This window comes from Lichenostomus cassidix, chromosome 23 (genome assembly GCF_008360975.1).
Source record: "Lichenostomus cassidix isolate B80296 chromosome 23, HeHo_3.0, whole genome shotgun sequence".
In the NCBI taxonomy this organism is placed as follows: Eukaryota; Metazoa; Chordata; class Aves; order Passeriformes; family Meliphagidae; genus Lichenostomus; species Lichenostomus cassidix.
In genome coordinates, this window is record NC_139503.1 from 5,467,207 (window position 1) to 5,479,602 (window position 12,396).

The 12,396-nt window shown below is 50.4% G+C and overlaps 1 protein-coding gene across 9 annotated transcripts in view; it reads left to right on the top strand.

The window, feature by feature from the left end:
* HIVEP3 (HIVEP zinc finger 3) overlaps positions 1–12,396 on the top strand; it is a 264,012-nt gene that overhangs the window by 216,744 nt on the left and 34,872 nt on the right. The gene's annotated exons all lie outside the window — the stretch shown is intronic.

Here is a 12,396-nt window from a genome sequence, read left to right on the forward strand (position 1 = left end):
GAATGGATGCAAGATTTGATGTGTATCTTAAACCTTGGCTCCAGGTAATTCAGAGGATGCCTCAGGAATTCAGCACTGGTCTAATGCTGCTGTGAATTTTTAAATTTTTTTTTAAAAATTGCTAATAAGCAATGTGTCTGTGGGATACAATTAAAGATCATCCTTCCTGGGTGTTGCAGAGGGGGCCAGGTTGGTGTGGGCAATTCCCAGCAGGATTTATGGGTTCTGCCCTTGCTGTTGGGTGGTCTTGGTTTCTGTGTGTTGGAAAAAAAGCTCCCATTAGGCAGCGCCTGTGGTTTTTCTGCTGTTACCAGCTGAAATTTGCTTTTATTTCAAAATACCTCATTAGCAGATGATCAAACCGGCAAAGCAGGAGGGAAAAGCAGTGCTGTGGGAAGGAAAGGTGTTTGTTTGGCAGGAGAACTCAGCTCTGCCCCAGGTGTGGGCTCAGGTTGGGATCTGTGGGGATGGAAAGAGCCAAGCAGGGACATCCCTGACGTGGTTGTGACCTGAAATGACTCAGGGAGCAGCAGAATGAGAACTGTGATGGGCTCAGGAATCCCTGTCACCCTCCTGGAGCAGGTGGGACCCATGGGACTCACCCAGCTGGGTTTGTTTCCTTCAGCCCCACAGGAACCTCAGTTTCCCTGGGCTGGGCTGTCCCTGTGGCTGCTCAGGGGGATTCTTGCATTCCTTCCTGGAATTCAAGCAGCTCGAAGGAAAAGCCCCTCTGCCCTTCACAGAGCACTTTGGGCAGAGATTGGGGTTCCAGTGGTGACCCCGTGAGGAGCTGTGTCCCCTGCTCCTGTGCTCACAGGGTGGCTCTGTCCCCAGCCCAGCACAGCAGTGGTGACACCACATCTCCCCCACGGCAGAGACAGCCCAGAGCATCCTCTCCAGGTGTTCTGTGCCATTCTGTGCCATCTGTGACTGATGGCCACAGTCCCTCTGGGTGCGACACAAAGCCAGGCACAGGCACAAAGGTCACTGCAGTGAATTCCATGTTGGAACTCCATGTCTGAATTTTGCATCTGAATGTCATGTCTGAATTTCATATCTGAATTTTGTATATGAATTTAGTATCTGAATTTTGTATATGAATTTAGTATCTGAATTTAGTATCTGATTTTAGTATCTGAATTTCATGTCTGAATTTCATTCTGAATTTCGTATCTGAATTTTGTGTCTGAATTTTGTATCTGAATTTCAAATCTGAATTTCGTATCTGAAACTCGTCTCTGAATTTCATATCTGAATTTCGTGTCTGAATTTTGTATCAGAATTTCATACCAGAATTTCATGTCTGAGTCCCATGGCCCTGCCCAGGGCCAGCAGGACAGGCTGTGCTCCCAGGGTGCTCTGTGTGCTCCATGCCTCATTCCCACAAGGTTTCTGATCCCGAGGTATTCAGTCCCTGCAGCCAGGACCTTTCCCTGCTGCCCTTTCCCAGGTGTCTGCCAGGACCTTTTCCTGCAGATAAACCCACAGGGTGCCTGGTGCTGTCTGCAAGCTCCCAAATGGATCTGACTCCCTGTCCTGACCATCTCTTGAAAACGTTTCACACAAAGTGCAGCCATTTTCAAGGCATTATTTCACTCTCTTGTTTATTTTTTCCCCATAAAGATGTCCTCCTTGGCTCATTTTGCCCCTTATTTCTTGGTTTCACACTGAATGCTGCTGGCCAGTTCCATCTTTCCTGTGGGATGCAGTTGGTTTCAGAGCTTTTGGAGTCATCTCATGCTTTGTTGTCTCAACCAAGGAGGGAGATCATCAAGAAATTCACAAAAGGTGAACTTGCTGCAGCTCTTTTGGATCCTCTTCCCCTCATTGTTTATTCTTTTTGAGATCTTGCCTTTCTCTCTGCCATTTCCAACACTTCCCTCCGTGCATTCTTCTGGCTTCCCTACTGCCATCACTTTGCCACGCTCCTCAGAGCCCTTCCAGGACCAGCTCTGACATTTCTCCTGCTGCTCTCCAGCTGCAGTTATATTCCTTGGCTTTCAGGGAAGACCAGAAAAGCCAAATTTCCTCCTTTCCCCATGCGCAGTTCCCATTTGTCAGGAATGAAAGATGAGCCCAGCAGAGCACTGGGGGCAGCTTGGCTTCCCTCCCCTCCCTGGAGCTTCTGCCCAACCTCTGGATGGTTCCTTTGCTGGTGTTTCTCCTCATGAGGGGTTTGGATCCAGCATTTGCAGGTTCCTTCAGCCTGCATTTCCTGCCTGGGTTTGGGATTCAGGCTTAGTTCTTTCCTCACCACTCTCTGTGTGAAGGATTTGTGGTGCCAGCTCAGGGTGCAGCCCCGGGGCTGCCAGCAGGACCTGGCTGGGGATGTTCCCAGCTCCTGGAGGGCTCTCGGCCCCTTCAGCACTGGATTCCTGGTGGGAAGAGCTCTGCAGAGCCTTTGCAGAGTCCCTGGTTCTCTGGAAACCTCAGGAGGGATGTGCATGGTCCTGCTGCAACCTCTCCACATCGAACTGGGGAGGAGATCTGCTGAGTTTTCTGTTTAAAGATTGAATTCCCGTTGGAGAACATCTCTCGCAGTCACTCCATGTGCAATTCAGCAGCAGCTTTTTCTTTAGAGTGGAATTCTGTCGGGCTGGGAATAACCCCACGGCAAGCAGGTGGCCCCAGGCTGTGACTGCAGAGGTTGGAGTCATTTAACACCCCAGGGACAGGCTGGAGGCTCTGCAGGCTCCTGGGGTGTTGGGGAGAACCATTAACCAGCCAGGTCAATGGCTGTGCCAATCAAAACATCCACCGGGATTGTCCTGAGGGATGCTCTGGGGTCTGGAGCAGGGAAAATGATCTCTGAAGGTCAGGCTGGCCAGCAGCGCTGCAGGAGCAGGGCTGGGACTCCTCGGGGGCTCAGTGTCACCTTCAGCCACCCCTGTGTGCCCATTGTGCAATCTGACATCATGAAAGCAGAGCTGCCTATCGACCTGAGGGGGCTGTGCTGCTCTCAGGGCCATGTTCCCTGCTTGCTGCCATGCCCACGGTGACATCTGAGAGCAGGCTGGGGACACTCAATCCATGGCTTCTGCTTCCCAGCCTGATCCTCGCTGCTGGGATGGGGAAAATGTGTTGGTTTGGTTAATTAGTTGATTGCAACTAGTGGGAAAACCAGGAGCAAGATAGACAAAGTTAAAAACTTAAACTGAGATCCCCAAACCAGTGCCATGGATAGTGAAAACTACATTTGGCTCTTTGGAAAACTGTTCCTTTTTTCCCTTCCCTTCCCTTCCCTTCCCTTCCCTTCCCTTCCCTTCCCTTCCCTTCCCTTCCCTTCCCTTCCCTTCCCTTCCCTTCCCTTCCCTTCCCTTCCCTTCCCTTCCCTTCCTTCCCCTTTCCCTTTCTCTTTCCCTTTTTTGGGGTTTTAGGCTCTCAGGAACACCACAAAGCCATAGTTTTGCCTCCCTTAGCTTGTCCAGCAAAAGATTTTCTCCTGCTACAAGGAGAATGAGAAAATGGGGCTGTTTGATCAGATTTGACCACGAAACCTAATCAATGGATGCATAAGAGAAAAAAAAACAAACCACTTTGGGGTTATCTATGATCTGAAGGGATTTCCTCGGCTGCTGAGAGGAGTTCTGAGAATTCCCAGGGTTTGTTTTGGAAGGAGTCACTCATCCCAAAGGCAGGGCACCAGGGAAGGAGGAATCTGAGGCACTTCCAGCTGCTCTGAGTGCCAGGGAGACCAAGGGTGATCCTCCTTCATTTAACTTAAAATGTGGAATCGGGGATTGTCCAGAGTAGGAAAGGACACACAAGGACCATGGAGTGCAACTCCTGCCTCTGCCCAGGACGAGTCCCAAATTCACCTACAAACCTGGCAGTGAACTCACCTGAGAGCCCCAAGGCAGTGCTTGAACTGGGAACAACCTCTGTGGGGTTAAATAGGAACCACAGGATCCCAGAGTGGTTTGTTTGGAACTCAAACCCCACCCAGTGCCACCCCTGCCATGGCAGGGACACCTCCCACTGTCCCAGGCTGCTCCAGCCTGGCCTTGGACACTGCCAGGGATCCAGGGGCAGCCACAGCTTCTCTGGCAATTCCATCCCAGCCCCTCCCCACCCTCCCCGGGAACAATTCCTTCCCAAGATCCCATCTCTCCCTGCCCTCTGGCACTGGGAAGCCATTCCCTGTGTCCTGTCCCTCCAGCCCTTGTCCCCAGTCCCTCTGCAGCTCTCCTGGAGCCCCTTTAGGCCCTGCCAGGAGCTCTGGGCTCTCCCTGCAGCTTCTCCTCTCCAGGGGAACATTCCCAGCTCTCCCAGCCTGTCTTCCTCAATACAAGCAAAGAATTCCTGTAATTTCCATTTCTGAGTGAAAGGGGTTTTCCTGAGTCTGTTTGCTTTGCATGGAGGAAATTGGTGTCCAAACTTCTCCACGAGGACAGGCAGTGCCAGACTGCCCACTCAGCATTCCCTCCAGCATCTCCTGGGGCTTTGGTCGCTGGCTTTTCCCTGTCCTGAGAAGTGCTGAGCAGGCATTGCCGCCCTGTGGCTGCACAGCTCTCCTGGGGATCCCAGAATGATGGAATTTCAGAGTGGTTTGGGTTGGAAGGGACTTTAGAGACCATTTAATTGCAGTCCCTCAGCACGGTCAGGGCTGCCCCCACTAAACCCAGTCCTGGCTGTGCCCAGCTGCTCCCTGGCACAGGAATCTAAAGTCTCAAGCATTACCCTGTGCCCTGGTGTTTATCCAGCCTCTGGAAAGGACATTTTAGGAAAAAAGTGGGGTTTCTATGTGGAATTTTAGTTGTTTTGTGTAGTTGTTTTGCACACAAGGCTTTCCCACCAATGCAGAGGGGAATTTCCTGTCCCTCTGAGCCCAGCAGGGACAGACCATTGGATTCCATGGTCTTGGGAATCCCTTCCCACTCTGGCTATTCCTTGATTCCATAATTCTCATAAAAGAACCCTCAGTCTCTTTGATCACCATAAATTTACACTCTTTAAATAGTAAAAAAAAAAAATTTAATAGCACGAGAAAAACGATTTTTCCGCTTTAAAACCTAATGCAAAGGAGACAAAACACAGGGTGGCAATTGAAGGAGGGAGAGATCTTTAAATTCTCCCAATGCTGACAAGATAAAAGGAGGAATTGTTTGAGAGGCAGCTCTGCCGTGGGAACGGCTGCTGGAAAGATGCATTCCTCAATAACAGGAGAGAAAAACAGCAAGGAGAGAAAAATATTTGCAAAATGAAAGGAATCTGTGCTTTGTGCTTTGAAAATCATTATATTCTTACAGTAAAATATACTTAAAAGCCAATCTGACAAAAAGCTTCAATTCAACTGGAAGCAAATGCTTTTTTTCCTCCCCATAATGTGTCTTCATGAAAATTTGGGCTTTTCTCATTAATTTTGGGTTTAGTTAAAAAGAAAATGTTTTCCCTGGTAACTCAGGGAACAGTCAAAGTGAAAAATCTTTTTTTTCCAGCGGTTTGTTCAGGAAATCTTTTCTTGGATGGGGAGCAGCAAGGTAGGGAACAGGGAAAAGCTGGGAGGTTCCCATCCCACAGGGATCACTGCCCAGAGCTGCCCTGCCTGCCAGCAGCTCTTGGAGCAGAATTTTGGATAATATGGAAATAACCATGGATTATCCACTTGGAATCAGGAGATTCGTTTCAGTCAGGAGCAGCTTCAGGCATGACCCCAAATGTTACAGAGTCCCACAGCGGTTTGGGGTGGGAGGAACCTTAGAGATCCTCTCATTCCAAAGATCATCTCATTCCAAGGCCTTGCCTTGGGCAGGGGATGTTGCAGAGCTCAGGGCAGAGCTTTGCATTTTCCTTGCTTTTATGACAAGAACCTGTGAGTTATTGGGATAACCTTTGGGAATGTCTCAAGGATCTGTGCAAAGCAGCTCAGCCTCAACCAAATTCAACTTCCTTCCTTCCTTCCTTCCTTCCTTCCTTCCTTCCTTCCTTCCTTCCTTCCTTCCTTCCTTCCTTCCTTCCTTCCTTCCTTCCTTCCTTCCTTCCTTCCTTCCTTCCTTCCTTCCTTCCTTCCTTCCTTCCTTCCTTCCTTCCTTCCTTCCTTCCTTCCTTCCTTCCTTCCTTCCTTCCTTCCTTCCCCCCTTCCCTCCCTCCCTCCCTCCCTCCCTCCCTCCCGTGTCTCCTCAGAGATGGGGGTGTAACAAACCCCACTAAATCCCCAAAACCTGATTAAATCCTGCACACATTTCAGTCCCTCAGCACAGACCCTTCCCAGTGCCATCCCAGCCCTTCCCTGCAGGGACAAGGACTTGCCAGGCTCAGGCTCTCCCTGCCCTGGGCACACTGGGGTCTGCCCAGGTCAGCTGGGGATGCAGGATGTCCCCTGAGCCTTTGCTGTGCCAGCAGCTGTTTGTGCCCAGCAGGTCCTGCACAGGCTGTTCCAAACCAGCAGGACTGGGATCCAGCAGGGACTGGGGCTGGTGGGCTCATGGCTCAGCAGGACTCTTGGACAAATCCTCCTCTCAGTCCTTCAGTTCCTGCTGTGTGAGGCACACAGACTCCTAAGCAACGTGTCTCAATATTCCTCACTGGGGGTTGTTGATGTTTCCTGGACTCCTCGTGGAGTTGACAAATTCTGGGTTTATTCTGCAGCTTATTCCTGTTTTCCCAGGAAATCTGACAAACTCCGAAGGATTGAGTTTAGGATGTTGTCTGGGTTCCTTCATTATTTTTCCTCAATTATTTCTGCCAGGGCAGCCAGCCCTGTTCCTGACCCGTGCTCGAGGTACAGCCTGGTGCTAATTTCCCACAGCCAATTATCAAAAAATGTCGTCTCCAGTTTCCTGCCTGACCTCGTGTGGGCTGCTCGAGTTTCTGCAGGGATTTCCTTCCCCCTGAGAGCCCTGGGAGCATCCAGGCAGCCAAGCCCACGGGATTCCTCTGTGGGATTTGGGGTGAGCGTGGTCCTTGGTGGAGGAGGAGGAGGAGGAGGAGGAGGAGGATGCTCTTCCTGAGCCCAGCATTCCCAGGGGTTTCCTTACTCCACTCACTGTGAGTTTTATCATCTCTCTGACAAGAATTGCTGTTGGTTCCGGTTGAAATGAAGATTTAGTGAATTTAGGGATCAAGCAGGAAAATGCCTTTGCTGCCTCTCCCAGGTGCCTGGGGTGCCTGGCTGGGTCCCTCTGGGGATGAGGGCTGCTCCAGTGCCACACTGGGCACTAAGGGAATTGAAAATCTACCCACTATTGCATGTTCTCCAAGCAATTTCTTTGCTTGCAGCACCTTGGGGATGCAAGGGTCAGTGTGGATGGGTGGGGAGGAGCATCTCCTGCTCTGGGATGGACACAGGTGGGTGCCTGGGGAGGACAGAGCAGCATTTGCCTTTCTCCTGCAGGGCAGAGATGAATCCAGGGAGCAAGGAGGGGCAAAGGCAGCCCTTCCCTGCTTGGGGAGTCTCTTCATGCCTTGCCAGGCACCTCTGGCCCTGGAGACCCCCTGGCTCAGTGCTAAACACTGCCAAGCCAAGGGTGCCAGCAGTGGGGCTGCATTTCTAGACCTCGTGTGTCTCCTTGGGGCTGCTGAGATCACCCACAGGGCTGGAGATTGCCTCCTCCCTGGACCTTGCTGTGACTCCACCTCATATCTGCGTCTGGGCCTCGCTGCTGAAACCCTGAGTGCTCCATGTGGGGTCATTCCCTGCAGGGAAGGCAAGGTTTGTGGGGTCTGGGAGGGAGGGGAGGTGAATGGGGGGAAGATGATGCTGCTGTGAGGGGAGTCTGGGGGTGGAACCTCTGTGCTGGTGTGATTTTATATTATATTTTATATTTTATATTTTATATAGTTATTTTATATTTATTTTATATTTTATATATTTTATAACTATATACCAAAGTGAACAAAGAACATTTGGGCCAGAAAGTGCCTGTGGGTGCTCCAGGACCAGGGAATTCCAGGGCTTTGGGCAGAGCAGAGCAGGAAGCAAATGGGAAGAGCTGGGAGCAAATGGGATGAGCTGGGAGCAAATGGGATGAGCTGGGAGCAAATGGGATGTCCAAGAGCAGCTGAAGGAACATTTCCCAGTGCCTTGATCCCAGAGAGCTGTGTGATCCCACAGCTGAGAGGATGCTGGTGGAAAGGAGGAGGATTTGATCAGACAGACCATTCTGGCAGCTGGACAGGCCTGGAGAGAGGCAGGAATTGGTCAGCAGGGCAGGGATTGCAATTATCCAGTGGGAGAGGGACAGGCTGGAAGCTCTGAGTTCTCACAATCAAGGAGGTGTGGAATGGAGAGGAAAATGGCCCAGCTTGGTGCCAGCAGAGAAGGGAGGAAAGGCTGAGGGTCAGAGATGACCCTGAGATAGGGAAATGCCAAATTCCTGGGAAGGGCTGGATGCTGGATGCAGATAGCAGCTCCAAACACTCCTGGTGGTTGCATTTCCCAGAGGGCACCTGCCCTCAGTGTCCTAGGAATAAACATTTTCCTGCTGTTTCAGACACTTCCCTCGGCCAGGGGGTTGAAAATGAAGATGCAGAAGGGTTTGTGGGAAGTCCTGCAGCACATCCTGCTCCCCTGGGCTGTCCCATTCCCAGTGCCTGGCTGGGAGCTGCTGGCTGCCAGGGGCCAATGTGTGGATAATGAGCTGGGAGTGTGAGCAGAGCACCCCTGGGCTGCTGGCAGAGCCCCAAATCTGGGGTTTGCACTTCATCCTCAATCCCTGCCGTGAATTGGGGGGAGAAGCAGAGCAGGAGAATGTTTTTATCAGATTGACTCAGGGTGAGGCAGTTCTTCCCATCTGCACATGCAGGCAGCCTCTCCCGGGCAGGGATGGGATTTGTGGGACTTTTTTAATGGATTCTGAGTCCTGTGCAATCAATTAGGATGCTGATGTTCAAACAGGCAGAGCCAGGCTGAGTGTCTGACACTCCATCCGTGCTCTGCTGGGAAAAGGGCAGGAAGATGACTCTGAGAAAGCAATTCTGAGCTTCTGGAACTTCCTTTTCTGTCACTTTCTAATGATGAAAACATTACTTTGAGGAGACAGCTCTGTGCAAGGCTGGTGTGGATCTGATTCCTGCTTGGTGTCTTTTTGGGTTTGTTTCTTTTTTCCTTTTAATGTTCCCAAATGTAGTTGGTTTTCAGTTCTCTTTAGTGTTGACTGCCAGAGAGTCCTGGGGGTGGCAGATGGGATGTGGAATTCTTGGGAATGATGGAAGGATATGGTGGGCAGGTCTGCATGTAATTTTTTTTTTTTTTAATATCCCACCTTCCCAAGTTGCTTTCCACTACTTAAAAATTATTTTCTCTCTCTTTTTTTTTATAACGGTAAAGCTTCTCTACCTACTTTTTATCTTCAATCCTTTTTCTGAGGAGCTCCTCAGGCAGTTTCATCCCAAATCTGCAGCCAAGCTCAGTCCCAGACTTGTGGATCACCACGTGCTCCAAGGCAGCTCAGTTCCCCCAGGATGGAGCACTGGGAAAAGCTGAGATCACTCCCTGCAGGTGTTTAAAGGCTTTTCCTGCTGCCCAGGGTGTCCCCTGGGATGGGCAGGGAGGGGTGCAGAGTCCCCTTTAGAGCCATGGGGCAAAATCCTGTGCATGGGTTGAAAATACGAATGCAGAGCAGCTGTCACTGCAGGGTTTTGGTCTGTAGAGCCTCAAACACAGAGAAAATGTGACCTGATAAGATGATGAGCTGGTCTTGCTGGTGTGGAGATATGACTGAAGAATTAGAGGGTTTTTAAACTGGAAAAAGGGCAGATTAGAGGCAGAGTCTAGGCAAACACTCCTGGTGATCTCCCCTGGCATCTGTTTTTTGGAAATTCAGGTGTTTCTGCACGCTTGGGTGCTCTTGTCTCTAACCTTTATTCCTACATTGAGAACAATCCGATGGATGTTGCCGAGTTTTCTGAATTTTTCTGGGTTTTGGGTGCTCTGGCTCCTCGTAGACCTCAGACCAGCCTGGTTTCTGTGTCTCCTCTCAGGGGAGCAGCACAGTAGTGATGCTTGCAGAGAGCAGATATTTCTCCCCCATGTTTCAGATCAGCACTCAAACCAGAGCTTCTCAACCTTTGTGGCTGCCTTGGCATCCTTATTTAAACAAACCATTTGATGGCAGAATTCTGGTGGTTTTGGGGCTGCAAGAGCTCTCATGAGGGGTTCAGCTCCTCACAAACCCCCAACCCTTCCCAGTGTGGGGTTATCTGCACAGCCTCAGCCTGGAGTGTGCCAGCAAGCTGGGGCTGAGAAAATTGGGAACTTTCTCAAATGAGAACTTGAGGAAAGCTAAAAATCCAGCTCTGTGCTTGGCAGGAGAAATCCTGAGGGCTGGGAGAGCTGGGGCTGCCAGGGGTTGGGGTTGGGCACTGGGAATTGGGGTTGGGCACTGGGAATTGGGGTTCAGGCACTGGGAATTGGGGTTGGGCACTGGGAATTGGGATTTAGGCACGGGGAATTGGGGTTGGGCCTTGAGAATTTGGGTCAGGCACTGGGAATTGGGACTGGGCACTGGGAATTGGAGCTCCCAGGTGTCCCCAAGGGGGTGAAGTGGGGAAATGCAGCAGGAAAAAGCAGCCTTTGGGGACTTTGGCCTCAAGGCTGATCAGGTTTTTCCCAGGAATCACCGAGGCCAAGGAATGTTTTGCTGCATTGTTCAGGTTATTCAGGGAGTGTAAATGTAGAGGACAATGTAGGGTTTTTGCTGTCTTCCCTTGTGGATATTTCCCTTTTTCCCTTAAGTATTGAGCACCACAGTGAGGTGTGTGTGAGAGCAGAGAGTCCCAGCACAGAGAAAGGACAATTACTGACCCAGGCTGGGCGATTCAGAGCTGCCACGTGCCAGGCTGGCTGCAAAGATTCCCTAATTACAGGAATTTATTGTGAAAGAGACTCTGGGAGATCCTGGGAGTGTGGGATCTGCAGCTGGGCTTTTCCAGCAGGGAATTCCAGCAGAGAATTCCCAAGCTCTGGGAGGCAGAGATGCTCTGGGAGGTTCTATGGGTGTTGGATCCACAGCTGAGTGGGAATTTTTTAAGGGAAATATCCCAAAGTGTTAGAGCAGGAAGGGTTTTCCTGAAATCCAGGGGCAATGGTCTTTACTCCCTTGAGTACAGAATCATGGAAATGTTCAGGCTGGGAAATCCCTCTGCAATAATTGAGTCCAACCACTGCCCCATGTCCCCAAGTGCCACATCCACATGGCTTTTAAATCCCTCCAATGATAGGCACTCCCCCACAGCCTGTCCCAACTCTTTCCATGAAGGATTTGTTCCCAATATCCCACCTGAGCCTCCCTTGGCACAGCTTGAGGCTGTTTCTCCTTTTCCTGTCGCTCTGAGCAGGTTGGCTGTTCCCTGCTGGCCAAAGCTGCCCAAATCCAGCTCACCTGGGAGGACAGACCAGGATCTCTTCCCATTCCAGAGGTTATCCTGGCTCCCAGCACCCCACTGTGCCCTGGGAAGGGAGGCTGGGGGAGCAGGGACACAGTCCATTGGAATCCAGCTGCAGTCACCAGCAAATGGCTGTGCTGGCCATGGACTGCAGATCCAAGTGACAGCCCCTCAGCCTCTCAGGGGACTTTCAGCTGTATTTTTCATCCTGTTTCCTCCTCCTCCAAGCCCTGGGTCTTCCTGCTGCACAAACACAGCCCGTTCTGCTCTGTGTGCTGTGCCTGTGAGATTTCCACGGGAAACTTCCCAAGCAGGGATCATTCCATCCCCAGGGGAGGCAGCCAGCCTGGGGTATTTTCCATCGCTGCCCTGGGAGCTGCTCCCCTCCTCCTCCTCCTCCCACCATGTCCGCATTCCTGGGAGAGGATTCCTGCTGCCGGTGTGTTCCCTTCCGTGCTGCATCCCTGCCTGCCTCATCCCCCAGCTGTCTCTGTCACCCGAGGGGGAACAGCTCTGGGAGCAGTGGGATCAGCAGGATCCCATGGCCCGGCTGGGAATAGAGCTGGGCTGCATCCTTGGGAAGTGGGGAGAACCTGCCTGGCCTGGGGGTGATGTGCTGTGGGAACTGCTGAGCTCCTGGCCTTGGGAAAACAACACCCCGCTGGAGAGTCCTGTGCTGGAGTTGGGAAACTGCGGGAAAGGGTTTGGGAAAGAGCAGGAACTAAGTGAGACTTCCAAAAGGAATTACTTAGGGTATGTCAGGATGCTGCTTAAGCTATACAAGAGTGTGCTCTTGGCATATTATTATTATTATTATTATTACTGTTATTATTTTTATTTTTATTATTGTTACATTAATAATAACATATATAGTTCTATAACTATACTGGTAGAGTTTTAGGGTTATACATAGCAGTATATTATACAGGAATATATTTGAATATAAATACTATATATACACCATATATATAATGTGAATATATTATATATATCTTTATATTATATGTTATAGTTAATAATAGTAAAATAATAAAAAATAGAGTAAAATATAATGTAAAATAATGCTAGATT